The following is a 14,996-nucleotide window of genomic DNA, read 5'->3' as shown; positions in this document are numbered from 1 at the left end:
TGCTCAAATCGCTTTTGTTCTGAACGCAGCATAATACAGTGTGGGATTCCATACTTTCCATTGGTACCAAAAAAGACGGGATGGGGAAAAAGCATATATGTTTCTTGTAGCATTTTACGTGTAGACTCAGAAATGAATGAAGGAACCCTAAGCATCATATTGTATGTAAAACCAAAAGTATTTGTAAAAAACTAATTTGATGACTTGTTTTTATCAACATTAAAGCCTCCTCCTCCAAGGTGCTGAACATGTTATACTTACTTTTACAGAAGACCTCTGCTTATATCGGTACCGGTATACTCAGGCCTAAAGGTTGTTTTAAAGCCTTTAGCCTAAAAAAGTGATATATGAACAAAAACTAGATCATATTGGAGCATGAAATGAGTTAATTTTAACTATCCCTTTGTGAGATTGAAAACATTTGAAGCCAGTAGAAATCATGGAGAACCATGCAAGATCAAGAGAGGTAAGAAATTCAGGGTCCTGTTTGTTACTACTAAACGAAACGTCAGAAGTATGATGTAGAAGAGAGTGATTTCTCTCTAAGGTCACATTGTAATCTAATTAACGTGGGTCAAAAACGTATTGTGATTTTAACATGAAAACACAAAGAGGCATGAACAGTTCCTAAACACTACGGAAAAGTTGTCCCTACATAGTGGTTGGTGGTAGTATAATGCTGAGATACTCTCCACCTTGGGCATGAAGACTGGTCAGAAAGGAAGGACCAGTGAAGCCAAACACAGAGATCTTAAAAGAAACTATGCTCCGATCCCTTCTAATGCAAATAATATATCTGGGCAGACCTATAGAAGTCAATCTAAAATTTGACAATTTATAAAGGCTTTGAAACCAAGCTACTGTTGAGGTAGGAAAACTTTACTGGCCGTCAGTTAACTCTTACATTACTCCTCACCTCTCCCCAACTCTTTTATTTGGCACCCAAAGGACAATCCTCAGTCAGAGATCAGTTGTACGTTTCCACAAGTTTATAAAAAAAACAATCTGAATTCAAAGTGGGGACACACACTTACACTGTTACCTGGAAACGTCTGTGTGTTGTCCGTTTTGGAGGGGCCACAAATACCTTTATATACCCCTCGCTGCTATGCAGTACACATACACAATCATTCTATCTGTAAATATCTCCCCAGCAACCATATAACCTCATATCCAAATAAGGAGTACTTCTGGTCCTTCTCCTATAACAAACTTATCGTGTCTGGCTCCAGCCCTGTCTCTTTCCCAATTTATGACCTTGCCCTCTCTGTGCGCTGTTCTCCCCTGTCTTCTTCTCCCCCATCGGTGATTCCTTGTCCTTCACTAATTTATGACGTTGGACTCTCTACTTCCCTCCCTAAGGACCTTGCACTTTCTATGCTTCACTCCCTAAGCTTGACCCCCCTATGCTCTATGTACACATGCCAGTTACACACAGAGATAGTTAATATTACACACATAGTTTATATTCTACAATCCCCCTTTTGAACTCTAATAAAAGAGTTCACAATCTAAAATGTCCTTCTAAAAATAAATAGAATTAAGTAAAAATATTACTGTACTACCTGTAAAAGAGCAAAACATTAAAAAACATGCATACATCATATTATGCGTCCATGAATTCACACTCTGAGTCCTCATCCACACAAAGTTAAATCATAACCTGAAAAAGATACAGAAACATCAAAATGTAATATAAAATATAAAATGTCCGCCAAACGGTGTCTTCTGGGGTGGGAGGGAAGTTCCACCACTCCCAGTGAGAGAAACTCAATCATTCCGCCTCTTCTTCTGTCTTTGGGTTCAGTGAGGTGTCAACATTTACACACAGTATTTAAAGAGTATGTGGGTGTTATCTCAACTTAAAAGAGGTTATGCTTTATGGCCCTGAGCCGTCCTCGGGTACCCCTAGAGGGTCCTCCTCTAACACAGATGTTCTGAAGAAAGAGAGGTAACCTAAAGGTCATACACTTTGGAACACCTTAGAGCACTTAATACAAGAATTTCCATTACAATTCCTTTCTTCTGGTACTGAAAACAAATTATAACAATGGAAATGAACACATTTCAAATTTGTACCATAATGATAGATATCAAGCAATAAACATGAAAGTTAGATAAAAGCATCTGAGATTTCCTTCTCAGTCAGTTTCGCTGTCAAAGTGGGAGAAAAGATTTTGGCTGACCCTTGCTGTCCAGGCAAAGGAGCCTAATAGCCACCAAATGTTAAGAAATTAAGGAGAATAAGCATCATGGCGCATGTTTGACTGTCTCTGTTGCAGACGTCGCCAGTCCATCATCCAGGGAAAGGTTATGTGCAAATGTGTAGAGGTCTTCCCTGTATGTTTCCTATGTGTCTCTCACTGTGGTGTGTGTGCAGTGAGGCAAATGACCTTATGATTTCTAACTTTCAGGCAATGCGATGGCCTTAAGTAGATTCTGAAATAACGTTGCACTGTCCAAGAGATTATTGTGCCCTTGTAAGAACAGTGTTCTTCAGCCACCTCTTCAATCACTCGCCAGTGATCAGCTTACAGTTCTTTGTCTTGTGGTGGTCCGCTGTCCTCACACCTTTCAGGCCGTGGATGATCCAGTTGGAAGATGACTTGTGTCGTGTAAGCCAGATGAAGCTGGGGAGCTTTCCTGCAGCTTTCCTGGGTGTCTAGTAGAATCTGATATGGGCCTTTCCAGCGCCTGTGGCTTCCAGTGTTTTCTCCTAGATTCTCTGAGCAGAGTCCAGTCGCCAGGGATAAAGGACTGGAGGGTGGAAGTGGCTGTTCCTGGTAATGCAGCTTTCACTGTCTGTGAAACTTGAGAAAACACAGTGGGCAGGTTTTGACATTAAACAACATCCTATCTTCCCACAGATATGTGGAAGAAAATGATCTTGGCAATAACTCCATGTTAATTTATTCTGACATTCCCCCCTTCTGGCGCAGGGTCCAACCCCTGCGACAATCCAGCAAAAAGTTTAAACAAGAATGTTCTAGTAACCAAGATCACATTACATAGCACCAAAGAAATTAATTCTGACATAACTACAGGTCCTTCTCAAAATATTAGCATATTGAGATAAAGTTCATTATTTTCCATAATGTCATGATGAAAATTTAACATTCATATATTTTAGATTCATTGCACACTAACTGAAATATTTCAGGTCTTTTATTGTCTTAATACGGATGATTCTGACATACAGCTCATGAAAACCCAAAATTCCTATCTCACAAAATTAGCATATCATTAAAAGGGTCTCTAAACAAGCTATGAACCTAATCCTTTGAATCAACGAGTTAACTCTAAACACCTGCAAAAGATTCCTGAGGCCTTTAAAACTCCCAGCCTGGTTCATCACTCAAAACCCCAATCATGGGTAAGACTGCCGACCTGACTGCTGTCCAGAAGGCCACTATTGACACCCTCAAGCAAGAGGGTAAGACACAGAAAGAAATTTCTGAACGAATAGGCTGTTCCCAGAGTGCTGTATCAAGGCACCTCAGTGGGAAGTCTGTGGGAAGGAAAAAGTGTGTCAGAAAACGCTGCACAACGAGAAGAGGTGACCGGACCCTGAGGAAGATTGTGGAAAATGGCCGATTCCAGACCTTGGGGGACCTGCGGAAGCAGTGGACTGAGTCTGGAGTAGAAACATCCAGAGCCACCGTGCACAGGCGTGTGCAGGAAATGGGCTACAGGTGCCGCATTCCCCAGGTCAAGCCACTTTTGAACCAGAAACAGCGGCAGAAGCGCCTGACCTGGGCTAAGGAGAAGCAGCACTGGACTGTTGCTCAGTGGTCCAAAGTACTATTTTCGGATGAAAGCAAATTCTGCATGTCATTCGGAAATCAAGGTGCCAGAGTGTGGAGGAAGACTGGGGAGAAGGAAATGCCAAAATGCCAGAAGTCCAGTGTCAAGTACCCACTGTCAGTGATGGTCTGGGGTGCCTTGTCAGCTGCTGGTGTTGGTCCACTGTGTTTTATCAAGGGCAGGGTCAATGCAGCTAGCTATCAGGAGATTTTGGAGCACTTCATGCTTCCATCTGCTGAAAAGCTTTATGGAGATGAAGATTTCATTTTTCAGCACGACCTGGCACCTGCTCACAGTGCCAAAACCACTGGTAAATGGTTTACTGACCATGGTATCACTGTGCTCAATTGGCCTGCCAACTCTCCTGACCTGAACCCCATAGAGAATCTGTGGGATATTGTGAAGAGAACGTTGAGAGACTCAAGACCCAACACTCTGGATGAGCTAAAGGCCGCTATCGAAGCATCCTGGGCCTCCATAAGACCTCAGCAGTGCCACAGGCTGATTGCCTCCATGCCACGCCGCATTGAAGCAGTCATTTCTGCAAAAGGATTCCCGACCAAGTATTGAGTGCATAACTGTACATGATTATTTGAAGGTTGACGTTTTTTGTATTAAAAACACTTTTCTTTTATTGGTCGGATGAAATATGCTAATTTTGTGAGATAGGAATTTTGGGTTTTCATGAGCTGTATGCCAAAATCATCCGTATTAAGACAATAAAAGACCTGAAATATTTCAGTTAGTGTGCAATGAATCTAAAATATATGAATGTTAAATTTTCATCATGACATTATGGAAAATAATGAACTTTATCACAATATGCTAATATTTTGAGAAGGACCTGTATGTGTCTCTATGAATTTAATGAAAGCCACATAAATAAAATCCAGATGTTTTTAACTGCAACTCAGTTCCATTAACAACAAAACACAAACTTCAGTCGTTATACAGTTCATCAATATTTCACTTAGAAATAAGTCACACATCTTCCTGATTTGTCTTGCATGAAGATAAGTTTTAGATTAATGTAAATCTAATGTAATTCTGATGCATACACTCTACAAATTTAATCTAATAAATAATTTCTGTCAAGTATGAAATCATAACTCTGATTCTTTATCAAAAATATATTCCTTACTTTTGGCATATCTTGAACTGTCAGTTAGCTTAATGGCACCAGGGAAAACTTTCAATCTAATAAATCACCAGTGATTCTGTATGCAAAACTAATTCTTCAAACTAGTGTAAACTATTTCATTAACCTTTTAATAGTAAAACACATAAATCTAAAAGTCATGCTACATCCTTAATTATTATACAAAAAAAAAACAAACATGTTTTTAAGGCAACAATCACTACAAGCATTTTGATTCTATTGTCTCTTAAACAGTGATAAGGGATAAGGGAGGTGCTGAGCGTTACCATGACAACAAAGGCATGAACCAACCTGGTAGGTGGGCGGAGTCAGGCAGAACTAACCTATGATGGACAGCCTATGGGTGGACCCACAGTTTCTTCATTCCAACCCATCTTAGTATACCTTAAACTGCAAAACTGTTAACATATCTACCTCAGAAACAAGCTGCTTCTTAACTCTCTTGAAAACTCAAAGTTTTAATCAATCTAGGATTTAGAAACATTATTCTAAACATGGATTATTGTTTCATGCAACATATAAACATACATTAATTCCAACAAACACAAAGACAAAAAATCAAAGACAGAGAAATGGCCAAATTTGAAGCTTCAAGAATTAAAATAAATTTTTAACAATCTCTTTTCAGAATATGTTTTCTCAACCATCTCTTTTAATGCTGTAATTGATCAATTTTGTTATGACAATCTTCAGGATCGTTTTTTTTTTTTAAATGAGTGCACATAGTCCAAAAAGATCTCAAAGTATTTAGAAGCACAGCAACATTTTCTCTAAAATGAATCCAAATTCACTGATGCTGAAACCTTTTGCTAATTATTTGTACTGTAACTCTATAATAATAATAACTACAATCCTGAGAGTTATTGTCATAATTCTCTTTTTGTTTTGCTCAATTTGATCGCAGCTGCATTCAAGAATTTCTCTGCTCAGGTTAAATGCAAAGAAGTATTTTAAGCCGGCGTTGACATTTTTATGGTCTACCCAAACAAAACAAAAACTGCAGTGTTTGACTTAATCAGAAATTAAGATAATAAACTTGACTCCAAACTGGACTTTTTCCACATAGTGTTTCAAAGGGAAGACATAATTTTCCTTAATTTGGCTATTTACATTTTGAGAGTTGGGGAGAAAATTATTACTAGAACCCCTCTTTAATAATCCAAATGCTGATAAATGTTCCAATATTTTATGATTTAGTAATCTGAAATTACCTTGCGTACCGTTGTATTGCTAGTTATTCTTTTAATCTTTAAACCCTAAGAAATCAAGCAAGGAACCTTTATTTCTTTTCCTAAAATGAAGGATTTTCTTTATCCCGTTATAAAAATCCTAACCTTGATTCCAAAACAAAACTCTTCAACCCCAATCTGTGTTCCCCAGATTAGAAATTTTGAGTATTATTGCATTTCAAAGCCACCAAATGACTGGAACCCATCATTGGCTTAGATCTGTTTTAATAGGTAATCGATTTACCTTTAATTAAGTATTATAATTTTATGGACCCAAAATCTATGGCTCACGGGCTTCAGGAGTCCAGAAACCACAGGTTGAGTACTACTGCATTGAACAATGATGTTAACTTTCTGCAGACTGAAGAGAGGAGTGGCTAAATAATACCAGACCTGTTAGTGTATTATTTCTGCTTGGACAATAATCAGATTTAAAATCACTAGTTCACAGCTCCTAATTTACCTCAGATCATATTTGCTCCTAACCCAGTTCATAAGAAGCTTCAGACAACATTATGCTAAAAAAACAACACAAAAATACAGATCTGTTAAAATAAAGAAAAAACATGCTTTAAAAAAACTTGGTACTGTGTTGGAAAATAACTCCATGGTCCTGAAGACCTTTTCTATGCAGAGTCTTTTATGGAACATGAGATTAGTTTAATTTTTGTGTGGTACCACTGTCCAATCAGGTTCTTTCTTACCTTCAAAAATAACCCAATTTTTCCCATTCTCATTTTAAAGATTTGTTTTACCAAGGAAAATGTGTTTAACAAAACCAATTACTCTCAAAGTTTTAAAAGTTTTAGCTGGTTATATCTTAGAAAACAAGTGTTTTAATATTTCTGTGCAGCACAGAACTGATTAGGTTTCCTTTCCTTCCCCATAGGGAAAGAAACTGCAGAACCAAGCCTTTCGTAGTTTTTGTCAGGATCTGATATAAGGTACAGTATAAATCAACACGCTGCATGAATCAGAAGAGGGGAGAAAAAAATTAATATAACCTCTTCCCAGCAGCTGCTGTGAAAAACAATGAATTTGTACTTTCCACAAGCGTCAGTTAGCACTTGCGGACAAAATTGCACCAAACTGTAAGTACTGTGTCAGCGACTGTATGAAGACCATCTGCAGTAAAACTAAGACTGTTTTAATGAGGTCTCTAACCATTAGATTTATGGGATACAAACTCTGACAACAGAAAATAATACCTGAAAGAGACCCCATCAGGTTTTACGCATGCGCTGGGTTTTAAAAATGCTCCTTTATGAGATCTGTCCTGAGAATAACATAGAAAACACATGGTTACTGCTGAGTTTTGGAGATGTAACTTTCTCTGCTTTTTAATAACTTTTAATAACTATAATAATTGACCGTGAATATTCCACGATGAAAGAGAACTTGCTTCTCTAAAAGAATTAACTGGAAAGTATCAAATGAGTTAAGTTATCACCATTTTGAAGATACTTTTCTAACCCTAAAATAATATTTTAACCCGTTATATCTGTCAACGTCAGGCCAGCGTGTCACATGAGCAGCGGTTAATAAGCGTTCTTCGTTGCAGAAAATAGGAAAACATTTATGCAAATGTGTGTGTGTTTGTACGTTACCCCCATCAGTTTCTTAATCGCTCCAGAGTCAGACTGTCAGGCACACAGTCCTCTATCAGTCCAAAAAACACCCCAGGCCCTTCAGGTCTGTTGGTGAGACATTAAATCCTTCTTGTCCATTTTTAACTTCGCGAGGAGGGAGAAAGAACTTTGCTCTGGCCTGTTTCTCTTCTGCCCGCATAAGATGTGCTTTCAATATAAATCCAGTGGATCGCTCTTCTGGCTCTGGCAAACAGCATGGATTGTTGTCCATCTCAGTGGGGCCAGACTACTTCTGAGTTTCGTTCTCGTGGAAACTCACACTGTGATTTACAACAAGCAGGAAGGCAGACAGGCAGGCAGGCTCTCTCTTTCAGGCCGTGCTGAAGAAGCGTTGAGTAGCCATGGGAAGGGCAGGTTTCTAAAGTCCAGACTCAAAAACGCAGATGTTGCACTCAAATCCCATACATGTGTGTATGTGTGTGTGTGAGAGGCAGATGAGAAATTTAGTATAGGTTCAGATTTTGCACACAGAAATATTATCAGTCAGTCAGTCAGTTGTCCACCATAACATGCACTATACTCCTTTCTTTTCCGACTGATCGCAATATTTAAGACAAACAAAACTTCCTGCAGGAAAGTTTTAACTCTTTAACACCTTAATTGATGCACTTTGTGCTTTTTAATCTTTTTCTTATGTTTCTTATTTTTCTCATTTCCATCCATCAACTGTTTTACTTGAAACTCTTTAAACTATTTAACTTATTTACCCTAAAATGTCCACTCTGTGAAAAACCAAACTTATCTTCCCAAATTAAAGCATATTTAACACAATCACGCAGAGGGCCTTAAACCCTTCCACTCAGCGGGATTTTTCAATCTCTCCTGGTCCAACCGCTATGATGCCAAACCCGGTTTGACACCTAGGAATCAACCCTCCGTTGACTCCCTGGAATTCCTTTTCCTTAATCTTATTACAGTTTCACCATTTAAGTATCTCAACTGTCTTCCCTCACCTGCCAGTACAGGGTCTCAGGGTCCTATTCCTGGCCACTTTGAGGCGTCCCAATCCCTCGGGGAGGCTCTTACTAACCCCAGCCTAAATACCACAGTCCTCGTCAGGACTGAGTTTGGATTGCCAAATCCAGAACTTATTTACTTCAACACCGTCACCATTTAAGTTTCTTCGGTGAAAAGTATGTTATAGCCTCAACATTCAAGTATCTCGGCTAAAATTTATCTTGTCTCAATCAACAAATATTTTTACGCACTATATCATTTCTTTACCGTAATCCATTATTTCAACCAACAAATATTTTACCCAAAACTGATCAAGACTGTAAATTTAAGAGAAAACAGATATCTATTCCACAACACCACCTACACTATTAGCAGGCAAAAGGAGAATAAATATAGATCTCCTTACCTTTTATTTTGGGTCGACCCTGTGGTGTTGTAGAACGACGTCCGCCTCGTAGTCAATTAATTATCCTTTAGTCCTTTTTCACGGCACCAATTGTTGAGGTAGGAAAACTTTACTGGCCGTCAGTTAACTCTTACATTACTCCTCACCTCTCCCCAACTCTTTTATTTGGCACCCAAAGGACAATCCTCAGTCAGAGATCAGTTGTACGTTTCCACAAGTTTATAAAAAAACCAATCTGAATTCAGAGAGGGGACATCACACTTACACTGGTACCTGGAAATGTCTGTGTTGTCCGTTTTGGAGGGGCCACAATATCTTTATATACCCTTCGCTGCTATGCAGTACAAATACACAATCATTCTATCTGTAAATATCTCCCCAGCAACCATATAACCTCATATCCAAATAAGGAGTACTTCTGGTCCTTCTCCTATAACAAACTTATCGTGTCTGGCTCCAGCCCTGTCTCTTTCCCAATTTATGACCTTGCCCTCTCTGTGCGCTGTTCTCCCCTGTCTTCTTCTCCCCCATTGGTGATTCCTTGTCCTTCACTAATTTATGACTTTGGACTCTCTACTTCCCTCCCTAAGGACCTTGCACTTTCTATGCTTCACTCCCTAAGCTTGACCCCCCTATGCTCTATGTACACATGCCAGTTACACAGAGATAGTTAATATTACACACATAAATAGTTTATATTCCACACTACAGAGTGAGGAATTTCAAAACAGAAATGTAAGGAATGGGGATAATTTTCCGAGTTGTTCATTTTTGACAAAATGTAGGGTGAAGAATTATGAATAAACAGTTAAAATGCACAGAGGCGCAGTTGGTAGCACTGTTGCCTTGCAGCAAGAAGGTCCTGGGTTCGATTCCTGGATCTTTCTGCATGGAGTTTGCATGTTCTCCTCGTGTGTTGCCCTGCAAGAATGTCGACCTGTCCAGGGTGTACCCCACCTCCCGCCCATATGGAGATAGGCACCAGCTTCCCCACGACCCACTATGGAATAAGCGGTAGAGAATGACTGACTGACTGACAGTTAAAATCTTAATTGTGAAAAAATTAAATTTTCATTAATCATAAGTTGGTAATGTACATTTTATATTAGGATTTCTACCATAATGAGGGGGCACTATGGAGCAGGGAGCCAACATGGACGACTATACAGAGGCCCTGTGCGGCCAGGCACAAAACTCAACAAAAAGTCCACTTCGTGTGATCCAGTAGAAACAAAATGATGTGCAATCAAGGTAGAATACATATTTCAAAATGAGGTCTTGAGATGCCAATAGTTGACATGGCAGCAGGCCATTAGTAAAATATTCCAGGATGTCCCCTCATTGGCTGAAGCTGCAAGTTATCAGTTATCTTTCATCCTGGAAAGAAAGCACGAAACCCTAGTAACACCAGGTTTAACAACACAATGATGTTCAAGGTCACGTTAGCAGACACTTTTACTTTTTCTATTACCATGCTCCCTAAATATGTGGTTTATATGTTCAGTCTTTCTTCTTTTTTGTTGTTTTCAACATTTCTAGGACATTACATACACATTTTGTATTGAAGCTACAGTAAATTGAACCCAATATCAATAGTGACACCAACAAGCAGCAGCAGAACTGCACCACAAACGAACGACAGCACACAGTCTGTGTAGAATATCCATTTTTACTTAAATACAAAAATGCACAACACATTTTGACCACAAAAAACTTAATTACAAAACTTTTCAATATTACTTTATATAAACCCCAAACCATGAGACAAAGACATGTTTGCAGAAGTTACCTTAAAAAGACAACATTAAAGTCTAACATACAGCACACAAAAAAGTGCAGTAAGTTTTAACACTAAACCAGGACGTCTGAGACAAACGTCTCAATGAGGCAACAAGGCGTTCAAGTAAAAACTGGCATCTATTTTGCAAAAATGAAGATCTTTTACCCAAAAACCAAACAAAGGAAATTAAAACTTAACAAAACAAACAAAGACATAAAGCATAGAGATATACCTATACTTTGGGCTTCATGTATAGTATTGATTCATGCATGTTTTGGTAAGTAGATGTTCTTATCAGAAACTAGTAATAAAAAAGTAGAAAAGTGGTGATTTTCTTTGAGTTTTTAAACAAAAAATATTGAACTGAAATACAAGCAGTTTTTTCTCTTTTTTTGTGTTAGAAAGAGAAGAGCAGAAATTACAATTTGGTTGGATATTTTTTCCAGTTTGAATTAAAGACTAAGTCACTACAAAGTAGTCGCCAAAAATGTCCTCTTTTATCATTTTCAAAAAGGAACCCAATCCTGCAAACATCGCGTTATGCAGCTGTAGGAGCTGCTGTTTGATCGGTTCAAAAGTGTTGCCTTTTAATGTACTTTGCTTCTGCATGTTTGTGTGTGGATGGTATAAGAAACAAAGTTGTCATTTATAGTTGCCATTTTAGTAGTACTTTTAATTCTTCATTGGCTGTTTCTGATGACATAATCTACCTAAACTTCCACATACCAGTACTATTAGGAGATTTTTGTTATTTTAAGTTTTACTCCAAAAGGCATTAGAATGTGCAGCAAATTTTAATACGTAAATATATTTAGGACAAAACGAATAGAACTAATAATATTCAGCAAGTTTGGCCCAAATTGGGCCATCATCAACAACAACAATTATCCCAAGGAAATAGAATGGCTGAAAAAAAGTCAAGGAGTTGGACAGTCAAAGTCAAGACTTTCTGTCACCACTGTTTATTGTTTTTGTATCATGCGTCTTAGTTTTTAGACAAGTTCTCAGATTTCTAATCTAATTTAGTGTTAAATACTGATCAGATTATTGTAGTGGAGGATTGTGGCATTCATGTCAACACTGAAAGTGATGGCATAAATGTAGCCTTAAATGCTAGCCTACTTTATTGGCTTTGCTCCATAGAGCTACACACTTTTGTCTTCATACTTTGTACCTTGTGCTGACATATGGCTTCGAGAATGAACAAATAAATGAATTTCCTCATAACCCTGTCCTGTCTGACGATTTTGACTAACCTTTGCATTTAATCCAACTGAGTAACCCCCCCCAAAAGAAAATGTCATTATAGTAGATCTTTACCTGACAATGCTGTAACACCTTTTAAAGAATCTGTTCCATTTTTTTATTTGCTCACTTTTACAGAAAACACAGCAGAGGGCAGCCATTTCATTTCTAACCTTTCACAAAATGATGTTCATTTTCATATTGTTACTTCCTTTATTGCGTGTGGCTTTAGACAATGGAGCTCCATTGAAAAAGGAGGTAATTATTCATAGAAGGCCCGTCTCCCTGGTTTAATTCAGAGCTGTGTACTTGAAAGGACAACAATAGTAAATTGGCGATATTCCTAAGTTTCTTTTTAGTACAGTTGCCAAACTTATACAGTCATAGCTCTGTTAAAGCTACTGTTTCAGTTAAAAGTGTTAAGCTGATCCAAAACACTGCAGCAAGAGTTCTGATAAAAATGAAGATTTCTCCCATTTTAGCTTCCCTTCATTGGCTCCAGATGAAGGGAATATCTAGTTGTATCCAGAAAAGAATTTTAAATTCTCCTTCTCACATATGAACCCCTAAAAATCAAGCTCCATCATAAATCAGAGATTTGATGTTCCATATGTTCCTAACGGTGTACTTCAGTCAGATTGTAGGTCTACTTGTGGTGCCTAGAGTTTCTAAAAGTAGAATGGGATGGAAATCTCTTAGGTATCAGGCTTCTCTCCTGTGAAACCAGTTCCTAGTTTTATTTAAAACTTTCCTCTAAGAGTGCCTTGTGTTATCTCTGTAGTTATGCTACACATTATATATATATATATATATCTATATATACATATATATATATATATCTATATATATATATATATATATATATATAGATATATATATATCTATAGATATATATATCTATATATATATATATATATATATATATCTATCTATATATATATATATATACATATACATACACACACAATACTAACAAAAGGATGGGATTATTTGGCTTTCAGGAAATTTCAAGATGAACCTAAAAAGCCTTTACAGGTGAACTTAATGTGACCTCTAATGTGTCTCTAGACTTTTCAATGAACGTCCAGCTGTTCAATGTTTTAGTACAGAAGTGGATATCCTTTGGCCACATCTAACACTGATGACCGCTTCACGATTCAAAGCCGTTTACATTGGTGTTGTCTGCATGCTAGATGACCTGCAAGCATACCTGACCACACCACCACGCACAGGCATCATTATCTTGGCTGTACCAGGGAGCATTTATGCTGGACGTGGGCTGTTCTCTGATGAAAGTTGATTCAGGCAGATCAAAAATGACGGCCGCCAACAATGTTAGAGACATCAAGGAGAGCGCTATGCATCATCCAGTGGTGTCACCAGACGAACCTTTGGTGGTGTTACAGTGGGGGCAGGGTTGTCTAGTCAATAAAAACTGCCCTACGTTTTGTGAATGGTAAAGTGACAAGCCCATACTACCTGAATAACATCAATAATCCTTCATTGTGCCTCTGCATGAATACCACAGGCCTAATTTCATCTTCATGGATGAAAAAGCTCAGCCACATCACGGTTGCTTCATTAGGGGATGGCTGCTGGAGACTTGGGTACATAGAATGGAGTGGCCTGCACTTTATTCAGACTAGAATCCTATTGAAAACCTATGGGATCAGCTGAGTCACCATCTAGAGGCTTGTAACTCTGTATCCCAGAACCTCAATGACCTTAGGACCGCCCTTCAAGAAGAGTGGGAAGCCATGCCTCAGCAGACAGCAAGTCGACTTGTGAACAGCACGAGACGTTGATTTCAAGCTGTAATTGATGCACAAGGGCCATGATGCGTTACTGAAACATTGACATTTTTTGCAGTAGTATACCCACAACTGTTGTTGGCTTTTGTTTCTGTAGATTGTTTGACATGAGGAAATCAACATTGCATGCTTCAACTCAAATGCCCTACTTTCATGATATAACTGTACAGTGAACTTATAACATTTCATATAAATTTTACCTGAAAGCCAAAGTCCCTAGCTTTTGGTGAGTAGTGTGTATGTACGTATGTGTATGTGTGTGTGTATATATATATATATAAATATATATAGATAGATTCAAAATAAATACTGTAAATGTAGGAAATACCAAGATACATTTTACACTACATTTGTTTTAAAGCTTAATATCTAATATGATAAAATAAAAATTAAGTACATAGCTGACTTGCACAGACGATACCTGTTCAGAACTCAAACAGTTATAATGCATCACTAAAAAATACATGAACTTACTGTGTGGCTTAGCTTCAACAGTACAAATGAGAACAGTATTATAAAAACATACAAATGAGCTTAGAACACATTTTACTACCTATTGGTGGCAACAAAATTCGTTGCCTGCATTGTTATTAAGAGAGGAAATGAACGACCAGTCTTTGTTTTAGCAGCAGAGACCAGGTCACTCCATGGCAAGGTTTTACTACAATATTGAAACCAAAGACCAAAGGATTATAAAGAGGATTACATTGATAGAATTACTAAAACATCACTCTGTGTTAATTACTGGAGAAGGTAGACCTTTACCTTAACTTCACTGTAGCTTGCTTGTTTTCTAAAAATACAGGTCCTTCTCAAAATATTAGCATATTGTGATAAAGTTCATTATTTTCCATAATGTCATGATGAAAATTTAACATTCATATATTTTAGATTCATTGCACACTAACTGAAATATTTCAGGTCTTTTATTGTCTTAATACGGATGATTTTGGCAT

The 14,996-nt window shown here is 37.9% G+C and overlaps 1 protein-coding gene across 1 annotated transcript in view; it reads right to left on the bottom strand.

The window, feature by feature from the left end:
* Positions 1-2,544: 2,544 nt before the first annotated feature.
* The window catches only part of LOC124883948 (GRAM domain-containing protein 4-like), a 69,963-nt gene continuing 57,511 nt past the window's right edge, over positions 2,545-14,996 (bottom strand). The window contains exon 20 of the mRNA XM_047391451.1: positions 2,545-2,810. The gene's annotated coding sequence lies outside the window, so the exon portion shown is untranslated. The remainder of the gene's footprint in view (positions 2,811-14,996) is intronic.

This window comes from Girardinichthys multiradiatus, chromosome 2, assembly GCF_021462225.1.
Source record: "Girardinichthys multiradiatus isolate DD_20200921_A chromosome 2, DD_fGirMul_XY1, whole genome shotgun sequence".
NCBI lineage: Eukaryota > Metazoa > Chordata > Actinopteri > Cyprinodontiformes > Goodeidae > Girardinichthys > Girardinichthys multiradiatus.
This window is presented reverse-complemented; position numbering and strand designations above follow the sequence as displayed.